The 22,984-nt window shown below is 39.4% G+C and overlaps 1 pseudogene; it reads left to right on the forward strand.

Moving 5' to 3' along the window:
• The window catches only part of LOC106988324 (SWI/SNF-related matrix-associated actin-dependent regulator of chromatin subfamily E member 1-like), a 190,271-nt pseudogene that overhangs the window by 34,952 nt on the left and 132,335 nt on the right, over positions 1–22,984 (forward strand).

Consider the following 22,984-nt stretch of genomic DNA (forward strand, 5'->3'; position numbering starts at 1 on the left):
AGCCCCACATTGGGCTCTACACTGAGAGTGCGGAGGCTGCTTGGGATTCTCTCTCTCTCCCTTTCTCTCTGTTCCTCCCTCACTTGTGGGCTCAATCTTTCAAAATAAACTTAAAAAAAATTTTTAAAGCAAAAACAATTTTAAGTATTATGCTAAGTACCATAGTATCCTAAAGTGAACTCATATTCCTGTTGCCTCATCTAAGTTTTCACCCAAAGCAGGGGGCTAGGGAGTAAAAACCTTGATAAAATTATGTATTCACTGTTAGCAATCTAAGTAATAAATCATGTGTGTGCATGTGCATATATAGTTATGTATGTGTATATTACTACAAATATATGCATAACTATACAGAGTATAAATTCAAATTTTAAAAATTATATGTCAAAGAGAGAAATACAGATTATTTTTATCATTAAAAATTTCAGTTTTTGGGGCGTCTGGGTGGCTCAGTCAGTTGGGCATCTGACTTCGGCTCAGGTCTGATCTCACTGTTCCTGAGTTTGAGCCCCGCATTGGGCTCTGTGCTGACAGCTCAGAGCCTGGAGCCTGCTTCCGATTCTGTGTCTCCCTCTCTGTCTCTCTCTTTGTCTCTCTTCTAAAATTAACATTAAAAAAATTTTTTTTTAATTTTATTTTTCTAAATTTTCTATGGGGAATATGTATTAGTTCTATAAACACCACAATTAAACTATGTCTGGTGATGGTCACACAACAATGAATGCAGTTAATCCCATCAAACTGTATACTTAAAAATGATTAAGATAGTTTTATGTTCTGTTTTACCACAAAATGACATTAATAATTAATAATAATAGTAATAATAAAAGTATGTCTAAGCTATAAAACACAGTAAGTAATAGTCACCATTCTAAGGCATGGAGAATTCCCACAAGATCATTTGCCCCTTGTATACCCATTATCCCTGAACCCCACGTTGAGTCCCATAGAAAGCACTGCTGCTGAAGGTCAGTGCGCCCTGCATGATTTCTCAGGGCTGAGATTTTCTCAGAGTAAGTCTAGCTTCAAGGTCATTCTAGGGTAGTGTGGGTTGGTGAAAGGGGACAGTTTCTAATTACAAAAGCAAAATATGTTCACCACAAAATTTGGTGGGCACATGGAGGCCACATAAAAGTAGATTTCTCAGAATTATTCGTGACTTGGAGCACCTGGGTGGCTCAGTCGGTTAAGCGTCCTACTTAGGCTCAGGTCATGATCTTGTGGTTTGTGAGTTTGAGCCCCGCGTCGGGCTCTGTGCTGACAGCTCAGAGCCTGGAGCCTGCTTTGGATTCTGTGCCTCCTCCTCTCTCTGCCCCTCCCATGCTCATGCTCTGTCTCTTTGTCTTAATGATAAATAAATGTTTAAACAATTTTTTTTAAAAAAATAAGAATTATTTGCAACTCATATTTGAGTATTCTTTCTACAAATCTGAGGTCACACTATGTGTATTTTTTTAGAGTCTTACTTGTACACCTGCAACGTCATTAAATATCTTTCTAAACAGTACTTTCATGGCTGCCTACATACATATCAAATCACTTAACAAATCTTTTGTGCTTAATCCTTTAGAATATTTCCGATTTTTCTCCATGAAAGAGAGTACTGCCAGGAGCATGTTTATACAAACATCATTTTCTTCTCTGTGGATAATGGCATTCTCCTAACTTTTTAAAATAATTAATAAATTTTATTTTTTAGAGTTTTAGGTTCACAGCAAAATTGAGTGGAAAGTACAGAAAGTCCCCTGTATATCCCCTATCCTCACACACACACAGCCCTCCCCACTGTCCCCATCCTCCCTACAGTGGTACATTTGTCATAATCCATGAACCTACACTGATACATCAGAATCACACAAAGCCCATTGTTTATTTTAATGTTCACTCTTTGAATACCTTTTTTTTTCTACCTAATACATCTTCCTTAAGCTAAATCTCCTGAAGTGGGATGGCTGATGTAAAAGATACGAACATGGAACAAAGAGTCTCAAGTGTGTACATACATTCGCAAATACATATTTTCACAATATAATTGAGTTTCTCACTGAGTTTTAGCCTGAGGCATTCTTTCAATGTCACAGAATCATTTGCAATCAGACAGACACAGGTTCTAATCCCAGCTCTGGACTTCCTGGCATGATAATTTTTGTCCGGTTTGGCTTCTAAACTTCAGTTCCTTCCCATGAAACACAGGGATAGTAATCTCCACCCCGTGTGATCATTTGACGACTCAAAGAAATCATGTGCATAACTTGCTCAGTACTATTCCTAGAATCAGTGGCAAATTCTCCATAGAATTTGCTGGAGGCCAAGTCTGTAAATCTGGGTGAGTTGAAGTTCTGAAAGTCAGAGTTCTTTCCTGACATTTTAATAAAATATACTACATATAGAGCCTCTATCTCCTCCAACTAAAATACTTACTTTGGTCCCTGAGATCATCAATTAGGATCCAGGTTCTCTAGTTAAGTGCCCATGTGAGCAACCTACCTGAATAATCAACAGTATGGTCAATGGGATGATTTGATCCCAATTCATCCTTCCCCCCCTATCCTGGCCAGGATTTACTGTGGATAAATATATTTTCTACCTCCACTGACTTTCAGACTAGCCATATGATTTGCTTTGGCCAGTGGCACATGAGCAGACTTACAGTTTACCACATCCAGCCAGAGGCTACAAGTGAGGTCGTGAGGTTTGAGTCACCTTCGGGTGCTCCTTCCCTGCACCATGAGAAGAGTATGCCCTCGGGCTGCTGCCCTTCCACCTGGGCCCTGGAAATGAAAGTCACATGGAACAGATGTCAACTCCACTGTAGCTAACCCATACAACCAACCTGAGAAAAATTAATGTTTGTTGTTTTAAGGTACAACATTTGGGGCCCTAGCTGGCTAATCCCCATGGTTAATTTCTGCCAATACAGACATACTTGACTCCAGAATAGAGACATGAAGGGAAAGGAAGGGGCCTCCTGAGGGAGCATATTTGTTCTGAGACGTTTACTAAAAGCAGGGCCACCACAGTGGCCCAACCCTCTTTTCCCCATAATAAAGGCAAGGTACTACAGAGTGTTAGCAAAGACAATATGCTTGAGAAACTAGAGCCAAGGTCCCAAGGTGCACAGGCTGGTAATGGAAGTTTGCCCTGTCTCACTTTGGTTATTCCTCTCTAGGGGTGATTTACAAGGTGATAAAAGACTTCAAGCTACAAAAGGTACTTAGGCTGTTGAAAACCAGCTTTTTATGATCCCTTGTTCTTTATAGTACGTGTTGTTTCATTAATCAAATGCTTATTCTATTAGAAGTCCCAACCCTTTAAGATGGTGGGACATTTCATTTTTATTGCCCTGAAGTGACATTAAAATCCCCATGCTCCCCAGCAGGTCACTGGTGAATTCTTGGTGTTCAGACTCTTTGCATCCTCTGTCCTCTTTGGTCCTATCTATTTTGTATTAATAGATTAGACTTCAATTTTTTGCATTTATTTTTTATTATTATTATTTTTATTTATTTTTTAATTTTTTTTGCTTTTTGCTTTGTGTTGTTACTGGAATCGATGGTGAAAAAGTTAGCCAAAATCCTTTTTTCTTCCATCACCACATATTTAAAGCCTAGAGCCAGTCACTGATGTCATAATCAGGCACATGGGCTCGTGCAGACACTTCGTCCCTTCTGGCCTAAGCTTTAGTGGCTCTGTCTTATCTGCAGCTGGTATAATCAGATAAACCCATCCCTAAGCCTAGAGTAAAGCCTGAGTCCTTCTCTCCCTTGTCAAAGATGGGTTTTATACTAGAAAATCTCTCTGTGCATTTTTATCACCAACATGATTAATTTTTCTTTTTCTAGATTTAGTTTTAAGGCTGCTCTGAGTAAACTATATAATTATTTGTAACCATTCATAATCTGTAATCATTATGTAATAACCACCTCAAATCATTCTTTACAAACAGATGGAATATGCATGAGATAGGTAAAAAGATAAACTAATAGAGACAGATCATCTGATATAAATAACATTTTCACTAAATTATAAATACTTCAGAGCTGTTACAAGGTATTTCCATAGAAATGCAACCTCTGTCTTATTACCTAGATTATAAAAGCAAAGATTAGAGGTATTTCTAAAGAAATGACAGACTTCAAATTGTTAGAACAGTATTTAATAAACAAGCTCTTAGAGGAAGGAAGGGAGAATAAAGGAGAGGGGAGGGGAGGAGAGGAGGAAGAGGGGAGAGGGAGAGAGGAGAAGGGAGTGGAAGAGGAGGGGAAAGAAGAGAGAGGGGAGGGGAGAGGGGAGGAGAGAGACGGAGTGAGGAGAGGAAAGGCTGCTAATCTACAGAGGAAAAAAGAAACTGGGAATAAAGGAACAACACCAAGAACCCTATAATCCTTCCAAGGTCCATCTATAGGAAGGGAACCCATTTCTGACAAAGTGTTGGCAGGGCTATGCTCCCTTGGTTAGAAGGCCCTTAAGTATTTTTAGCATGTCTTCACTGGTTTCTTCCCTTGTATCTTCAAACAGGCACAGGCCTCCCACACTGCAGAAAATCAAAATGTGTATGTGACCATGTTTCTTCCTTGTATTTTCCCTTTCCTTTTACAGCAAAACTTTTACTGTTACCAAATCTAACTTTGCTCCACACTGTACTGAAACTGGCTTCGCAAAGCTGGCAAGCCATCATGAATCCCACATCTACTGCTTCTTCCTCTGAGGTCTCTGTAAAATTGGACGATGATCGTCCCTTCCTTCCTGCAACCTTGTTCTCACAACTATTCTCATCCCACCAGCAAGTCCATGCCTGCTCCAGGGCCTTCACTAGCTCTTCGCTTCACCGTCTACCTGTGGCAATGAGCCACAACCTTTACCATCTCTCTCCATCTGCTCTCCCTTTGAGCACTTGAGCTTCAAGGCCGGGAGGCCGGGGGGGGGGGGGGGGGGTGTTCCTGAAGCATCCGTCTCTAACACAGACCAGGAGCTGATGCTTCACTGTCAGTAGCAAATTTCCTCTGGGATGGATACATGCATCTGTCTCACCTCCAGTCTCAATTCGCAAACATTTCCCGTGTGCCTCTAAGGATCAGACCAATAAAATATCTTCCTTTCTAGTCCAACTACCCATATCCTAATCCAGCCCTCCATTGCCTCACGTGTGGATTAATACAGTCAACACCCCTTAGGTGACCTGAGCCCAATCTCTGCCTCTTCTGCTTTACCAAGATGACCAGTGGTTCCAAACCAACTGTGGGCTTGGCAACAACCTATGGTGCTTTCATTTTTTTAACAGCATGTATCTAGTCCCCCCACATATTCTTATTTAGTAGGTCTTACATGGGGCTCCAAAATTTATATACACACACACAGAATGTTTCCTAAGCTAGCTGTAAAGAAATATTACAAACTGCATGGCTTAGAACACTAGAAATGTTCACACTTCTAGAGGCTCGATGTCTAAAATCAAGTTGTCTTCAAGGCCATGCTCCCTCTACAGGCACTGGCAAGAAGTCTGTTCCAGGCCTCCCTCCTAGCTTCTGGTAGCTGCTGGTGTTCCTTGGCTTGTAGATGGCCATCTTATCCCTCTATCTTCACAGTATTTTCCATCTGTGTATGTCTGTCTCTGTCCAAACATCACCTTTTTATGAGGACATGAGTCATACTGGATTAAGACCCACCCTAATGACCTCATTTTAACTTGATTAACTCTGTAAAGAGCCTAATTCAAATAGGGTCACCTTCTGAAGCTAGAAGTTAGTACTTTGACCTATATTTTTGGAGGAACACAATTCAATGCATAACACAAGTAATCCTTGTCACATCATAAATTTGTGAACCATCTAATAGGAATTATGTCTCAGACCAAATTTCCCGCTCTCAGAAATAATATCTTGCAGGGACAGAGACACACCTATTCAACTATGTTTTGTCTGTAACTGCTTTCATGTTATGACAGCAGAGTTAAATATTTGAAACTTAGACTATATGGCCTGCAAAGCCTAAAACAGTTACAGAAAACGTTTGTAGGCCCCTGCTTTATTCCACTGCTGCCCAAAGTGATGGGCATTGAGGCAATTTTATGTCACACCATATATGGAACCAAGTAATATCTAATCTGATAGTGAGAAACATATTCTTTTTTCAATTTTCTTCCCATTGTTATGGTTACATAAAGGAGATTTCTTTTGTTAAGTATTTTTACCACTTTTTTAATACTTGTTTATCTCTGTAATAAAAAACAGAACAGACTTCAGGCTTACAAACTTAGGCAGAAAACAGTATCTACCTAGAATTCAATATATTTTCATTGGACTAATTATGTTTATTTCAATCAATGGCAAGTGGTATTTTTCATATACAAGTGGTAATGCAATTTCCTTTTAGAATGAAACATTTAGGGGCACCTGGACGGCTCAATCGGTTGAGCATCTGACTTGGGCTCAGGTCATGATCTCACTGCTTGTGGGTTCGAGCCCTGCATCAGGTTCTGTGCTGACAGCTCAGAGCCTACAGCCTGGGAGACACATAATCTGAAGGAGACTCTAGGCTCTGAGCTGTCAGCACAGAACCAACGTGGGGCTCAAACCCACAAGCTGTGAGATCATGACCTGAACCCAAGTCAGACACTCAACTGACTGAAACACCCAGGCACCCCTAAATTAAGCCATTTAAATAGAAAAGTCATTTAAAGAAAAATATAAATATATAGTAAAAACAGTATTCAGATATTTTAATTTTTTTAATGTTTATTTATTTCCAAGACAGAGCAAGAGACAGAGTGCAAGCAGGGGAGGGGCAGACAGAGGGAGACACAGAATCTGAAGCAGGCTCCAGGCTCTGACCTGTCAGCACAGAACCCAACATGGGGCTCGAACCCACAAGCCATGAGATCATGAGCTGAACCCAAGTCAGATGCTCAACGGACAGAGCCACGGAGGCAACCCCTGCCCTCCGGTATTCAGATATCTATCTATCTATCTATCTATCTATCTATCTATCTATATTCAGATATATATATAGATAGATAGATATTCAGATATATAGATAGATATCTATAGATATCTATCTATATATATATTCAGATATATCTATAGATAGATATCTATAGATTTATATATCTATAGATATCTATCTACATATATATATATTCAGATATAGATATAAATAGGTATCTATAAATAGATATCTATAGATCTATAGATATCTATCTATAGATATATCTATATCTATATAGATAGATAGATAGATATATCTAATGGCTCAAGTTTTAGAAACATGGCTACTGTCTATACCTTATCATTCACACCATGCCACTCCCCTGCTCAAACTCCTTCAGTGGGTTCCCTCTTCACCCGTGCATCCAAGACCACTATCTGTTCTGTCCCACTGTCTACAATTTTAGTCAAACACCAGCTGTGCTAGACATGAACAACCCACTAGGCTAGACTCTTTGGTGTCTCCTTGCCAAATGAACACATCTTTGTCTTTTCATCTTTGAATCAGCTCCAACACTTTTCCCAGAATTCAAACTACTTTTTCCAAACCTTGTCTTCTGCTCTTTCTCATCTTTGCCTAAGCCACTTCCTATTCATTTTTCAAGACCATGCTCACACCCCACTGTCTGTGCAACACCTGCAACAATGGAGACACTTCCTGTCAAACCTCTAACTGTACTTCACTGTGTGTTCTGCACAAACTGTCTTCTCATTCACTCACTATTTACAGAGCATCTGCTGAGCCCTGGCAATACAAGAGAAACATGACAGATGTAAGCGCTGTACTCCCTAGGCTTGTGTTCCTCAGGGGAGGCGGGACAAACAAGTCACCATAGTTTAGTAACTGCAATGTCACAGAAGGGAAGGTGCTGTGGGAGCAGACAGCAGCGAGAGCTTACCTAGGAGAGAAAGTGACATCAGCCCTCCCTGAGAAGTCAGAACTGAAGGATGGCACTTATCCTGGTGAATGAGAAGAGGGGGGAGGGGGGAGAGGGGGTGAGAGAGGTGGGGGAAGGTTGGCAGTAGAGGGTGGGATGTAAATTTCAAGACAGGAGATGGGAGAGAGCTTGGCAGGTTTGAGGAGGTGCAGGGGATACACGGCAAAAAGATGAGAGAATACGGCAAGTGATGATACTGCAGAGATTGAAACAATTTATACAGAGCCATGTTATCATTGTGGCGTTCAACCTGGGAGCTCACAGAATCCACTAAGGATTTAAGCCAGACAAAGATATGATCACATGATCATATTTTATTTCAGAAAATTCACTTTAGCCTCACTACGGAGAACAGATTGAAGATAAACTGGAGAAAGACCAGCCAGGAAGCTGCTGCATCAAATAAGGGATACCGAGAGCTGGGAGAGGCAGTGGCAGTGCCACTGGAGGTAGGGACTTGAGAGATGTTTAGGAGAAAGGACCCACAGAACTTAGGTTGAATGTGTGGAGGGAAGGAGAGGGAAGAATCTGCAAAATTCCTGGTAGCTGGCTGGGACAACCTGGTGGAAGATGATGTCACTTTATGAACACAGGAAAAACAAGAGTAGGAAAAAGCCCTAGGGGGAGTGAGGTGTTGGGAAGGGATGGGAAATTGGGATAAGCTTGAAAAAGCTGTGAGATCTGTCAGGTGACGATGCCCTGGGTGGGATCAGACTTGGCACCTAAGGCTCAGCAAAGACACAGACTGCTAAAAACTGGGAAGAAAACTACAAAAGAAAGAAAAAGGCAGCATCTGAGAGGAAAGGTGTCATCATCAGTGTCACTCTGCCCATTATTTATGTTTAACACATCTGCAAGGTCTTTAAAGGCCTGGGTTTTTTTTTGTACATGTTGTTTTTGTTTTCTGGAGTTTTTACTCTTTTTTTTTTTTTTTTGAGGTTTTGTTGTTTTAGTTTCATATTTCTCTCATATCCCTGGTATCTAACAATGGATTCTCATGTGACAGACAACTGACACACAGTGTCTTTAATGAAGTTCACAAATAATGAGGCATTAGTCAGCTGAGCTTGAGAGAGCTTCAGAATAGTAAAACAACTGATCAACTAACCTGTGGACTAAATACTATGTGGAAAGCATAGGACAGTTTACCTGACATAGCCTAGAACACAGTCTGCCCAAAATACATGTTTGTGGAATTTGCATGGGAAGCCACTCATGGGTTAATATGAGCTGTGTTTATTCTAGCCAAGAATGGCAGACATTGGCCACACAGAACACTCACGGTGCCTTCCCGTGGCCCCTGGGCTAGGAATCAGAGCTGGATTCTGGGTCTATTTCCACTATGTAACTGCACTGCTGCGGGCAAGTCTCTGCGCTTCCCCGGGTCTAAGTTCATGTTCTGAAGTTCTATGTTGTCCACTCTATGACTTTGCCTCTGAACATCAGGGATTCCACAGATGCTCACTAAGATGGCTGCTGATGGCAACTGGCCTGTAAATTCTATTCAACAATGCACCCCTACAGGCTACAGAACAAAACTTCCTGTTACCAAGCGATGCAGACCTGCCAAGATGATATTACATATACAAAAGATTGATTCTTTGTTTTCTGAGTCGGTGTTTCTACTGACCATGTTAGCCAGTGAGCAATTTCTAAGAGTAGGTGACTGTGATTTATTTCCAAATGGTTCTAATCTATTACCTAACACCATTCTCCTACTAATGGAAAGAGGGAAAGGAATAAATTTGTCACTAATCTAAACCTAGCATAAATAATAATTGTCTTTACAGAAAGCTAAGTTTGCTGAATATATTAAGAGTATAAGCAAGAAAATAAAACATGACCTTAACAACAAACAGATGGCATTCTCCTTTCTGTGATTATGTACACTTTTGAAGTTTTAGAGAAACCACACAACACGCATGCTTTCAATTATTTTTCCAGCTAACAGAGGCAGACACCAAATCTATTTTTTGCTTTATAACTGATTAGTCTTCCATTCCAGTTCATGTGTCTGAGCTGGAAATTCACCTCAGTGAAAGAGAGAGAAATAAATTTGAGCAACCTCTTGACTTGGCACCCCCAGAAATATTTGGCTAAATTTAAGTCATCATTTGGCTAGGTCCCTTCTCCCACTTTGTTTTCTTCAGAGAAAAACAGGGAAAGGGAACTCAACAAGACTGGATCCAATTAAGCTAACTTTGTCTTTTCCTTTTCTATTGGAAAAATTTATTACACTGGTAAATATTAAGTACACATGGACTTTTCTTTTGTTTCTTCCTCTTTATCTTCTTGGCTGTATCTTTTCTGTTCAAACTGAGAGGGAACACTCACAAATAGAGATGGGAGCATGTTCATTATCTTTGCCCACAGCATTCTATAGTGTGCATATTATCTGCTGAAGTTTTGCTGCAGGTGGAGAGAAGGCAAAGACTAAAATTATAATTTCAAAGAGGTAAAAAAAAAATTCAAATAGTAAGAAAATATCAGTTAAATTCATGTATTCATTCATTCAAAGGTATTTATGGAATGTTACTGATGTCCCAGTACTTTTCTAGAGTTTGTGAATATAGTGGTGAGGACGACAAACAAGATACTTACGATACTTACTGTCAAGCACCTTATATTCTACTAAGAGAAGAGATACAATACGTAATCAAGATGATCTCAGATAGGGGAAAGTATTAAGTGTTGTGATAGTGACTGTAAATTTAGCTAAGGTAGCAAGGAAGCCCTCTCTTAAGAGAGGATATTCAGATGAGAGAGGCATCAGGGAAATGCAAATCAAAATTACAATGATGTATCATCTCATACCTGTCAGAATGGCTAAAAGAAAAAAAAACACAAGAAAAAGTAAGTGTTGGTGAGAATGTAGAGAAAGGGGGACACTCGTGCACTGTTGGTGGGAATGCAAAACTGGTACAGCCACTCTGAAGAAGAGTACACAACTCCTCCCCCCAAAATTAAAACTATAACTACCCTATGATCCAATAGTAGCACTACTGGGTATTTTCCCAAAAATACAAAAACAAAAAGCACTAGTTCAAAAGAATATAGGCACCCCAATGTTTATAGCAGTATAATTTACAATAGCCAAATTATGGAAGCAGCCCCAGGGTCCATTGACAGATAGATGAATGGATAAAGAAGATGTGGTATATACATACCATGGAATACTCTTCAGCTATGAAAAAAAGAATGAAATCTTACAATTTGCAACGTGGATGGAGCTAGAGGGTATTACACTAAGCAAAGTAAGTCAGAGAAAGACAAATACCATGATTTCACTCATGTATAAAATTCAAGAGAGAAACAAATGAATCAAGGGGAAAAAAAGACAAAACAAGAAAAAGACTTAACTATAGAGGTAACTATGGTTACCAGAAGGGAGGTAAGTAGGGGGGTGGATAAAGAGGACAAAGAGTACACTTGCATCATGAGCACTGAGTAATGTATAGAATTGTTCAAACACTGTTGCATACCAAAGCTAATGTAAAACTTTAGATCAATTATACTAGAATTAAAATAAAATTTTGTAAAAAAAGAAATAGAAGAAAATTAAAGACAGAATTTAATGCAAGCAAGAATCAACCTTTTTTTTTATTTTTTTAATGTTTATTTATTTTTGAGGCAGAGAGAGACAGAGCATGAGCGGGGGAGGGTCAGAGAGAGGGAGACACAGAATCCGAAAAAGGCTCCAGGCTCTGAGCTGTCAGCACAGAGCCCGACGCGGGGCTCGAACTCACAGACCTCGAGATCATGACCTGAGCCTAAGTCAGCCCTTAACCGACTAAGCCACCCAGGCACCCCGTGTCAACCTTGAAAAGACCTGGATAGGCTAGGGGTGATGCGAGAATGTTCTAGGCCAGGGCAGAGAAAATTCAGAGACTCTACAGTGGGAAGAGCTTTGTTCAAATTCATTCAAAGATGCTGTCTGGGTGTTCCCATGCATCAAGTGCTTAGATACATGGCATATCTGAAACCCCTAAGAATTCCCGACATCCCTATTTTACAGGAAAGGAAACCGACTGCTGGTCAGATGTAGCTTTCCCACACCAACCAGGAAATAAACGACAGAGCTGGGACTAGGACATTTTCCAACTCCAAACTTATGCTACCTTGTCTCTCAAAATGATACTTCTGATGCCCAATGCATAGAGCTACCGGACTAAGACCAAGACAATGGAACAAGTGTGACCATGTTCTATACAGCTGATATTTTGCCCCAGAGTCCTGTAGATGCTACTGAACCATGTGGCCTGTTTGTCTCTCCTTCCACAGCACCAGCTCAAACCCTGCTCTAACACTGCAGCTCTGGGCTCATTTGTAGCTCTCTGCACACTGGCCTCATCTTGTATGATGGTAAAAAGCAGACCCTTCTGACTGAGGAAGGGTTAAAATACCACCATCTTTTTCACAGGCACACTTCGGTCTCAATTTATTAGGCTTTTGGTTATTAACATATTCAAAGTGGCTTCAATCATTCAGCCAAGAAAAGAATGATTTTATTTGAAATTATGTGCTAAAATCCTACACAAATTCCTACACAGTTAAGTAACATTTCGAAATAAAGCCCATTGTAAGAGGTGGTGCTGTTTCCTATCTGTCATGGGTCCCTTCTTGTCTGGCCTTTGCAGACTGGTCAGCACTGACTTCCAGCAGTGGTCTTCTGTTGGTTTCTGACCACAAACACGTCCTCCAGGTCTACTGATGATTTATTCATGCAACAAACTCATGCATGTGTGGTGCCACAATAGCAAAAATAGACACACAGTCAAATGAACAGGGCCCCTGCCCTCAAAAGCTTATAGGGGGAGATGGTGTGATAAACAGGGTCTCTTGTGGTGAATTATGATAAATGTTTAACTGGAAAGAGGCAAGGGGAACCATAAGGTAGGAGGGAGCACTCCTCCGTATCTCAGTTTTGTATCAAAATGTGACAGTATGATACCTGCCCTCTGGCCATTCTTGCAATCTCTTCTTGGGGAGCCAAACTGCAAGTGTCACTCAGGTCATCGGGAACTCTACCCTGTTAATCATGTTTGTCTCAATAGCTCTTCATCTTGCAATGACTGCCCGTCCACATCACTTTTGTTTCTAACTAACCACATAATTAACATCAATGGTTTTCTCCTTCAAGTCTTTGTTAAGAAATGTTTTTAAGCTTTTCATCTCTGAATACTCTGCTGCAGGTCACTTCCTCTTAGAAGCCATTTCTACCCATCATTTTACCTGACTTTATGGTCTATGAATCCTCCCAGTTAGGCCTTGTCATACTTGATGCGGTGACCACATTCTATAGTGATTATTTGTTTCTAAGTCTGTCTCCTCTAGCAGACTGCAAACTCTCTGAAGACAGGGACTGTATTGTTTCTCTCCCCAGGACCAACATAATATCTAGCAAAGAGTAAGCATTTAATAAGAGTTTTTTAAAGTGAAATTATGTATTAACAATCCCAAAGGACCCATAAGTGATTATTTTCTCAAGGATACATAAAACCAAAAACCATCATCTCTCTGCTTTTGAAATTGTATTTCAATGGCCCTGAGCCCTAGATTCAATGACATATCTGATGGAATATGTTACACTTGAAGCCTAACAGAAATTGTGTATCTCTAGAAAGACGTTTTCTCCCTCAGTATGACTAGCATACCTTCATATCAACAGGGAAACGTGAGGCAGTGAGACAGAACTAACATCCCAACAGCTTACCCCCAGGTCACTTTATTACTCTCTACACTGAAGCTATTTATTAGGGGGCATGATTTGACCAACAGTGTTTTCATGAAATGTGTGTAATAACATTTTTCCAGAGGTGACTAAAAATACCATTTGGAAACCTCAATTAAGAAACAGATGTGATGAAGATATGGCAAGACCCTTGTCCAATTCATCATTCAAGTACTGAGGTCTGTGATATATGGTTGTCTCTGAGTACCTAGCCTGGGAGATTCTGCAAGGTAGGAACTTGTCCTTCATCTCTGGATACTCTACCAGCCTGCACAGTTTGTGGTACCGAGAAGGTTTGTGGCCAAAATCAAGAGTAGAATGCCTAACCAACTGAGCAACCCAAGTGCCCCTTAGTTTTTAACAGTGAAGTTCGAAACAATCCGAAAGAATAAAACATTACCTCTTTTTTTCTAAAAGAAATGTGGAAAAGCATGTGTGTGTGTGTACTCTTGCAGAGATTCTCACCTTGTGTGCCTGTTTGGTGTGACGGAGGCCAACTGTAGCAAAGAAATCACCCGGGGGGGGGGGGGGGCTTCTCAAAGTGTACACACTTAGACCTGGTCTCAGTCTTCAGGGAGGGTGAGGGAGGGTGAAGCAAGGCTTCAGGGAGGGTGAGGAGGGAGGCTCAGTAATGGTTGACTAATGCATGTTTTTTTAAAGGTTTCCCTTGTAACTTTAGCCTGTCCTCTCCCTCCTTTATCTTGCCTTTGTTCCTTCTATTCCTCCATGTAATCCGCTGACTATTCTAAAATACATATCCTTACAACATTTGCATTTTTAAATGCTGGAGGAAACCAGGATGCCATCCAGAATTAAGAGGCATGCACTAAAGAAAGAAGATTCCATTTGGTCTCCGTACTTCAGACACCCTTTTCATCAGGCAAAAAAAATCACCAAGGGAACAATGGGAAGCTGGACTATGTTCTCCCCTTTGATTTTCAATTGATGATTTAATAGAGTGCTTCCTGCACAGATGTAGAGCACAGTCTCCTGATTCATTAGCAATAATGGAATGAGCAGCCATTAATTAGAGAGAGAGATTAGTTTAAACAAAAGGGGATTAAATTTAGATTCACTTATTATCCCTTCCATTGTTGATACTATTGAACCCTGTTGTGAGTGGGATAAGGACAAGAGAATTGGTGATTGTGCAGAATATGAATCAATTAGCAAAGACATTACATGCTTGATCTGTGCAAGTATTGCTCTGTTTAAGAAATAAGGACAAGATAGAAGAGAACATACATATATAAGATGAAGACAGAGATAAAGATGAGAGACAAGGATTGAGAGAGAGACCCAGACTCTACCTTTTTCTTCCTTGACTATGAAACTTTATTTTTCTTCTAAACTGAGCTGTAACCTCTCTCCCCAAACACAGAATCTATGTGGAACATTTTTCCTTTTTGCCCTAAAAAAAAAAAAATCAATAAGGTCCCTGGGGACAGTTTTTAAAGTATTGCATTTTTACCCAATTAAAACTGCTTGCAGGGGCACCTGGCTGGCTCAGTCAGTACAGCATGTGACTCTTCATCTCAGAGTTGCAAGTTTGAGCCACACATTGGGTGTAGAGATTACTCAAAAATAAAATCTTAAAAGAAAAATGCTTGCATGCAGCACAGAAAAATGGTGGTCCCCAATCCTAGTAGAACAGCATAGTTGTGAATGGCAAGATTTCATTCCTTTCATTGTCGAGTAATACTCTATTTTGTGTGTGTGTGTGTGTGTGTGTGTGTGTGTGTGTATACACACACACATCTTCTTATCCATTCATTCATCAATGGACATTTGGGCTTTTTCCATACTTTGGATATCGTCGATAGTGCTGCTATGAACATTGGGGTGCATGTGTCCCTTCAAAATAGCATACCTGTATCCCTTGGATAAATACCTAGTAGTGCAATTGCTGGGTCATAGGGAAGTTCTATTTTTATTTTTTTGAGGAACCTCCATACTGTTTTCCAGAGTGGCTGCACCAGCTTGCCTTCCCACCAACAATGCAAAAGAGATCTTCGTTCTCCACATCCGCGCCAACATCTGTTGTTGCCTGAGTTGTTAATGTTAGCCATTCTGACCGGTGGGAGGTGGTATTTCATTGTGGTTTTGATTTGTATTTGCCTGATGATGAGTGATGTGGAGCATTTTTCCATGTGTCAGTTGGCCATCTGGATGTCTTCTTTGGAGAAGTGTCTATTCATGTCTTCTGGCCATTTCTTCACTGGATTGTTTGTTTCTTGGGTGTTGAGTTTGTCAACCTCTTTATACATTTTGGATACTAACCCTTTATCTGAAATGTTATTTGTAAATATCTTCCCCTATTCTGTCAGTTGCCTTTTAGTTTTGAAGATTGTTTCCTTTGCTGTGCCGAAGCTTTTTATTTTGATGAGGTCCCAGTAGTTCATTTTTGCTTTTGTTTCCCTTGCCTCCAGAGACATGTTGAGTAAAAAGTTGCTGCGGCCAAGATCAAAGAGGTTTTTGCCTGCTTTTTCCTCGAGGATTTTGATGGCTTCCTATTTTACATTTAGGTCTTTTACGCATTTTGAGTTTATTTTTGTGTATGGGGTAAGAAAGCAGTCCAGGTTCATTTTTCTGCATGCTGCTGTCCAGTGTTCCCAGCACCACTTGCTCAAGAGACTGTCTTTATTCCACTGGATATTCTTAACTGCTTTGTCAAAGATTAGTTGGCCATACGTTTGTGGGTCCATTTCTGGGTTCTCTATTCTCTTCCATTGATCTGAGTGTCTGTTCTTGTGCCAGTACCATACTGTCTTGATGATTACAGCTTTGTAGTATAGCCTGAAGTCCAGGATTGTGATGCCTCCTGCTTTGGTTTTCTTTTTCAAGATTGCTTTAGCTATTCAGGGTCTTTTCTGGTTCCATACAAATTCTAGCTCTGTGAATAATGCTGGTGTTATTGCAATAGGTATTGTGTTCAATATATAGACTGTTTTGGGTAGTATTGACATTTTAACAATATTTGTTCTTGCTATCCAGGAGCATGGAATCTTTTCCCATTTTTTTTTTTTTTTTTTGTTTCTTCTTCAATTTCTTTCATAAGCTTTCTATAGTTTTCAGTGTATAGATTTTTCACCTCTGGTTAGATTTGTATTTTATGGGTTTTGGTGCAATTGTAAATGGGATTGATTCTTTGACTTCTCTTTCTATTCTTCATTGTTGGTATATAGGAATGCAACTGTGCATTGATTTTATAACCTGCAACTTTGCTGAATTCATGGATAAGTTCTAGCAGTTTTTCGGTGGAATCTTTTGGGTTTTCCATATAGAGTATCATGTCATCTGCCAAGAGTGAAAGTTTGACCTCCTCCTGGCTGATTTGGATGCCGTTTATTTCTTCGTGTTGTCTGACTGCTGAGGCTAAGACTTCCAATACTATATTGAATAACAGTGGTGAGAGTGGACATCCCTGTCTTGTTCCTGACCTTAGTGGGAAAGCGAACCGATTATCTATTTTAAAAGAAATGCTGGGGCGCCTGGGTGACTCAGTCGGTTAAGTGGCCGACTTTGGCTCAGGTCACGATCTCGCGGTCTGTGAGTTCGAGCCCCGCGTCGGGCTCTGTGCTGACCGCTCAGAGCCTGGAGCCTGTTTCAGATTCTGTGTCTCCCTCTCTCTCTGACCCTCCCCCGTTCATGCTCTGTCTCTGTCTCAAAAATAAACGTTAAAAAATTTACAAAAATAAAATAAAATAAATAAAAGAAATGCTTCCATGTAATCATAACTAGGGATTAAGATAATCACAGTTTCTGCACCAGTAATTCTTAACCTTTGCTGGGACACAAACTCCTTTAATCATCTGATGGACCTTTTCCCAAGAAAAATGCACAAAGCACCTATTCACAAACATTTCTTATGTTCCATGAGTCCACAAATCATCTGTGACCCAGATTAAGATCCCTCTGGTATATCAACAACAAAAAGTTCAGCATCACTTTCAAATGCAAATATACGCACCTCACTATCTGTCTCTAGATGCTAGCTGGCCCATCATTAAGCTCCATATTTACTCAGGTATTTAAGTTTACCTGTAAAGGTGTTTTTGTTTTTTTTTTTTTAATATTTATTTTTGAGAGAGAGAGAGAGAGAGAGAGAGAGCATGAGTAGGAGAGGGGCAGAGAGAGAGAGGGAGACAAAAGATCTGAAGCAGGCTCCATGTGGACTGCAGACAGCCCAATGTGGGGCTTTAACTCACGAACCATGAGATCATGACCTGAGCTGAAGTTGGACACTGAACCGACTGAGCCACCCAGGTGCTCCCTGTAAAGGTTTAATTTATGCTTTAATAATGTCTCCATACAGAGAGAACATTAAGAAATTAGTCACCTACAGTCCGTATTTTTAAAAACTTTATGAAAATATGGTAACTTCTTGAGCATATGAGGACACAGTAATTTCTTCTCATCATGGTTCTCTTTATGCAAAATTGAAGTAGAAGTAGATTTCTTTTTGTACACTTTTCCTCAACTGTGAGAACTTGTGGCAAATATATGTTAGTCAATCCCAGAAGCCATCATGTCCTATCAATGACTAGCTCTACAGACAGAAGAGAGCTCTGGATCATTCACCTTCACTTCATTCTCCCTATCACCATTCACCTTTGGCTATACATTAACTTCATTTCATTTCGCTTCATTGTATTTTATTATCCATTTATTTTTAACTAGCACTTACATAAGGCTTAACAGACGCCAGGCACTGTCTCAAGCACTTTAGCAATATTAGCTCACCTGATTTCTTCCAATGACTTTATCAGATAATTGTGATGATTATCTTCATTCTACAGGTGAAGTAACTGATGCACAGAGAGGATAAACTGCCTAAGGTTAGAGAGATGGTTACTACTAAAGCTGTGATTGGAGCCCAATTGGTCTGGCTCCAGAGTCACTCATTAAAATCAATCAGCTTCCACCTTTTGCTGTCTGTGTGTATTTTCATACATTGCCTATGTGAACCCCACAATATTGACCAGGAAGTGAATTCTGGATGCCAGTTGTTAAACACGGGAAATAATATGCTGCTCTATAGAGAGATCCATTTTCATCTTGGACCTAAACAGGAAACCATCTTCCTGCCAAACAGGATTCAAATAAATGTCAATCCAATCACCACAGAATAGAAAATGCTCATGGGGACTGAGAAAATGCAGATACCAGAGAGAACACAGGCCGAAAGACCTTCAGTGAGAGACAGAGAGTACTGCATCATCAAAAGTGCAAACAGAATGACATTTACACAGCATATTTGAAAAAAAAAAATGTTCCTATGGAGGTAAGCTGATGAAAAAGACTCAAGGGTTTAAAACACTGCTTTAAATATGTACATAAGCAAAGGCTTTCCAGTGAGGCTTAATTGATTTGCTACAGTATTATTACGACAGGCAAAAGTATCAATAAGGTGTTACCAAGTTCTTAAGTTCTTTTCTTGAAAAGAACTTGGAAAGCACATTCAGGAGAGTGGGATCCTCTTAGGATACTTTGTAAGTAGACTTAGTGGATTGTTAATGCCGAGACACCTGTATATGCTTAGAACTTCAACACTGGATTCAAGCAAGCCTAGGAGAGAGAAAGAGATAGGCTGTAGGAACAAGAGGTTACCGAAGAATTATTTTCCTAGAGTCCTCTAATTTCCCTTCATCCTGCAGCAATACCCATATCAACAATGCCTTCTCACTGTCATAAAGTCATCTCAAGATAAAAAAGAAGTAAAAACTAGATTTTCTGTTTTTTTAAAAATAGCTTCCTGATTTCCAATCTCCTAAGCAAACTTCTACTTTCCCCCATTAAAAAATAATAAAATCCACAAGGAGAGCAAATATAAACATGCATGACCCATACCTTTGACATAACTAAGAAACCAATCCCTATTATCTTCAGCTTACCTAGAATTCCATCAAAGCTCCCACTGCCCATCCAGTGCCATAAGTCTTCATGTAAAAGACAGAAAAGTGATGCCCTTAGACAAAGCACAGACCATGTCATCCTCAGAAGGACAAAGTCCAATATCAAGTGCCAAAAGATGGATACTTCACAACACCAGTGACAGGGAAGGAATTTGAAAATGTGCAGGATTAAGTGTCAGTCTAGCATTGCCTCCAAGAGGAGAGTAATATACACAAAGAGGTGATATCCTTGAAAATAAAGTAGTGAAGAATAAGGAAAATTTTCTTATCTGCAGAAACAAAGGAGAATCAACACCAAACCATCCCAACTCCTCCATAAATGTCCATTAAGAAAACTGTGAGGAGGGCAGAACTGACCCACAAGAGGATACTGAACTATAAATCTGAGAAAGCAAAATAGAAACAGAAAAAAGACTACATTCACATAAAACTACCATAAAAAAAAATGATAAAGGTAAATCAAGCCCATTTCTACTGATAATTGGCATCTCTCATTAAACACACACACACACACACACACATTAATAAAACTAATACAAAACTCTTAAGTGAATTAAATATACTCAAATAAGAATTTGGTAATAAGAAAAAACACTTCCAAAATAAAGCCAATAAGAGAAAAGGACCAAAAAAAAAAAAAAGGGAAAAGATTTGATATATTTAATTTCATTCATCAAACTCAAGATAAAAATAGCAGAAGGTATTGGGATTGAAAACTGATCTGGAAAATATTAAAATATACTGTAGAACATCTAAAATTAAAGTAGCATAGAACTGGTGTAAGAAAAGACCAATTGGATGAATAGAAAGTTAAGAAATAAACCCCATTACTATGGAAAGATAGTAGAAAATTAATTGTATATTAACTAAATTCAATGCTCAGCTCCTGGTGTGAGGTGTGATTTTTGTAGAAATATTATGAAATGCAATTCTAGATTTATTAGAACAGGGAGTACATGAGTAACTGTGGAGCCAGACTTGTCACTGTGAAGGATGGAACATACAAATATGGAATGTAGGAAGGCCAGAAACAACCTTATGAGGGTGGTATGAAATTAGAGATATCAGTGTGAATTCATGATTCTTAAAATATGTATATTAATCTACATATATGCATATGAATATGCATGTATAGTTACTTGTGTAGGTATGCATGTGTGTACATATGTACATATTACATGTGTGTCTGCACACGCCCGTATTTCCCATTTCTGTTCACAGAATGGGTCTAAAAGAATTTTTTTTTAATTCACTACAAGGTAGATTATAAAATTGGAAACTTGGCAAACAAAGGTTTCTTCTTTGTCAACGAGATCCCTTTTGCCACAGAAGGAGAAGGGAGGGCAGAAGGTTTAAGAAGGAACCTACTCCTTCTAGTATGCTTCTACTGCTTCTAGTATGGCCAGAGTTGTTCACAAATGGCCCTCTACCTAGGCAACAGCAGTTAGTACCAGTAACACTGGTTCCCATTTCTGGCTTCTTTCCGTACTTCCAGAGCATGTGTGCCCTCAAAAATACCAGCAGTAGTTCGGCACTAACCTCTCATCAGGGGTCTCAGTCTCATCTCTGGGGACTTCTCCTCCAGTTTCTGGGCTCTGATAACTTCCAAATTCTTTCATTTGTTTACTTAGCCCTAGAGGTGGCACCTACCTCCTGCAATTAACTCTGAATTTTTACCCCAATTCCCTATATTAAATTCTCTCTATTAAAAAAGTGTGTTTTCTGTTTTCCTAGGTGGACCTGGACTGATACACCATATACAGATTTTCTCTTATGTAACCAAAAAAATAGTCTGAAGGGTTCTAAAAGTGAACCCTATTGGGATATTTACAGTTTCCCCAAAATTGCTACTTCAGTTTCAGGCGTCGCGAACTAAAAAATAAATTTTAAAAGCTTTATTCCTTGTTTTTATCTCCATAACTTTAAAATGTCCAGAAATCAGTATCAATATTCAGCACTGCACTGTCCAGCAGTTCATGTTTGAAACTTGACAGATGAATTTTTGGAACAAATTCTCACCAGATGCACTAGAAAGGCAGTATGGGAGCAGCCTCAGATCACCAACCCAGTGTCTCAGATGACATGAACTTTATAGCAGACTCCCTGAAGTGGATTGAAAGAACATTCTCAATAAATGAGAGGGGGGAAAACAGTATTTATCCTTTCTTAAGAGCTTCCAGACTAGTAAGACATGAAATGTGGAATGTGCATTCATTCAACAAATACTCCTCGTGTGTGAGACACCATTACAAAGAGAACCAGACAGACAAGTTGTCTACCCTCATGGCGCTTACATCTAGGACAAAAGATTCACAAATACGGATGATATACAATCCTTTAGAATATGATAAATAAATAGAAAAATAAAGCAGAGAAAAGAGTAGAAAATGGGAAAATGGTACAAATTTAGACAGGGTGGTCAAAAATGTTTAATTTTTTAAAATTAAATTTTAGTTAACATAACATGCAATATTGGCTTCAGGAGTAGAATGCCGTGATTCATCGCTTACATAGAATAGCCGGTACTCATCACAACAAGTGCCCTCCTTAGTACCTATCACTCATCTAGCCGGTCTCCAACTCACCTCCCTCAGTCAACCCTCAGTTTGTTCTCTGTCAGTAACAGTCTCTTGCGGTTTGTTTCCCTTTCTTCTCTTTCCTCCCCATCTTCCCATATGTTCATCTGTTTTGTTTCTTAAAATTCCACTTATGAGCGAAATCATGTATTTGTCTTTCTCTGACTGACTTACTTCACTTAGCATAGTACATTCTAGCTTCATCCACATTGTTGCAAATGTCACAATTCCATTCTTTCTGATGGCTAAGAAATATTCATTTGAAATATATACCATTTCTTCTTTATCCATTCATCAGTTGATGGATATTTGGTCTCTTTCCATAGTTTGGCTATTGTTGATAATGCTGCTATATATAGTGGGGTGCGTTTAAGCCAATCTTTCATTTTCTAAAAATATTTATTTAAAACAACCCACTGGATATTATTTCCTGCTTTGTTGAAGATTAATTGACCATACAGTTGTAGATTCATTTCTGGGTTTTCTATTCTATCGATCTATGTGTTTACTTTTGTGTCAGTATCATACTGCTTTCATTACTACTGCTTTGTAAACTAACTTCAAGTCTGGACTTTGATGTCTCCAGCTTTGCTTTTCTTTTTCAAGACTTCTTTGGCTGTTTGGAGTCTTTTGCGGTTCCATGCAAATTTTAGAGTTGCTTGCTCCAGCTCTGTGAAAAATGCTGTTGTTATTTTGATAGGATTGCGGTAAATGTATATAGTGCTTTTGACGGTATACACATTTTAATAATATTTTTCTTCCAATCCATGAGCATGGAACATCTTTCCATCTCTTTGTGTCATCTTCAAGACAGTCTTTCATCGGTGTTTTATAGTTTTCA

The sequence above is a fragment of the Acinonyx jubatus genome, chromosome B1, assembly GCF_027475565.1.
Source record: "Acinonyx jubatus isolate Ajub_Pintada_27869175 chromosome B1, VMU_Ajub_asm_v1.0, whole genome shotgun sequence".
Lineage (NCBI taxonomy): Eukaryota > Metazoa > Chordata > Mammalia > Carnivora > Felidae > Acinonyx > Acinonyx jubatus.